The 1,301-nt window shown below is 41.7% G+C and overlaps 1 protein-coding gene across 3 annotated transcripts in view; it reads left to right on the forward strand.

The window, feature by feature from the left end:
- Positions 1 to 1,301, forward strand: part of LOC106873895 (kinesin-II 95 kDa subunit) — an 82,359-nt gene that overhangs the window by 69,254 nt on the left and 11,804 nt on the right. The gene's annotated exons all lie outside the window — the stretch shown is intronic.

Genomic DNA, 1,301 nt, shown 5'->3' on the forward strand with positions numbered 1-1,301 from the left:
CTCTCTCTCTCTCTCTCTCTCTCACACACAGCTGAATTTCTGTTAAAATGTTGAAATATTTTATTCCTGTATGAGCCATTCAACCTACTAGAAATAGCAATCAAATGTCCCTCAAATAACAATACCATCTTTAAAAAAAAGGAAAGACACATGCCTAATATGCAAAAGGACAAGATATACAAAACTAGAATACCTTTGATCATGGCTCTACTATATCAGGACGAGCCTGGAACTGAGCAATGGTAACAATATTCCTGGCAAATTTATGAGCATTAGTTTTAACTCTCCTAGTATGTTAACCTTTACCCTCTAGTTGTAGATTTCAATAGAATTTATTGCTGTTACTGTTGTTGCTTGTAATACTTTCATATGTTGGCTTTCTCATATTTACCATTGGTATCAGATATAACTTTGCCCTATTGTAGTTAACATCAGGTAAAATTTGAGCCCAAGTATAATTACCATAACTTATCATTATCATCATTTAATGTCTGTTTTCCATGCTGGCATGGGTTAGACAGTTTGACTGGAACAGGTAAGCTGGAGAACTGCAGCAGGCTCCAGTCTGCTTTGGCTTGGTTTCTACAGCTGAACGCCCTTCCTAACACCAACCACTGCAAAGTCTACTAGATGTCTTACACATGTCACTGGCCTTTTACCTGTCACCAGCGTGAGTGCCTTTTATGTGTCACTGGCACAGGTGTCCTTTATATGTTACTGGCACACATACCTTTAGTATGTCATTGGCACGGGTGCTTGTAGCATGTCATTGGCACGGGTGCTTGTAGCATGTCACTGGCACGGGTGCTTGTAGTATGTCATTGGCACGGGTGCTTGTAGCATGTCACTGGCACGGGTGCTTGTAGCATGTCACTGGCACGGGTGCTTGTAGCATGTCACTGGCACGGGTGCTTGTAGCATGTCACTGGCACGGGTGCTTGTAGCATGTCACTGGCACAGGTGCCTGTAGCATGTCACCAGCACGGATGCCTTTAGCAAATCACTGGCATGGGTACCTCTTTCATATCACCAGCACAGGTGCCTTTTACATGTCAAAAGTATGGGTGCCTTTATACACAGGTGTGCCTTTATACATGCCATTGGCACAAGGCACCTTACCAGCATGGGTGCCATTCACTTGTCACTGGCATTGGCCATGACCATGATTGCTACAAAATAAAATAGAGTATTGTAGTTCGCTTGAAGCATTGTGTATTGTTTGTAAAGAATAAAAAGTTTAGAATGGTGCAACAATGCACTATAAAACAAAAAATGGACTATATACCTGTTGTAATTTGGTT

This window comes from Octopus bimaculoides, chromosome 7 (assembly GCF_001194135.2).
Source record: "Octopus bimaculoides isolate UCB-OBI-ISO-001 chromosome 7, ASM119413v2, whole genome shotgun sequence".
NCBI lineage: Eukaryota > Metazoa > Mollusca > Cephalopoda > Octopoda > Octopodidae > Octopus > Octopus bimaculoides.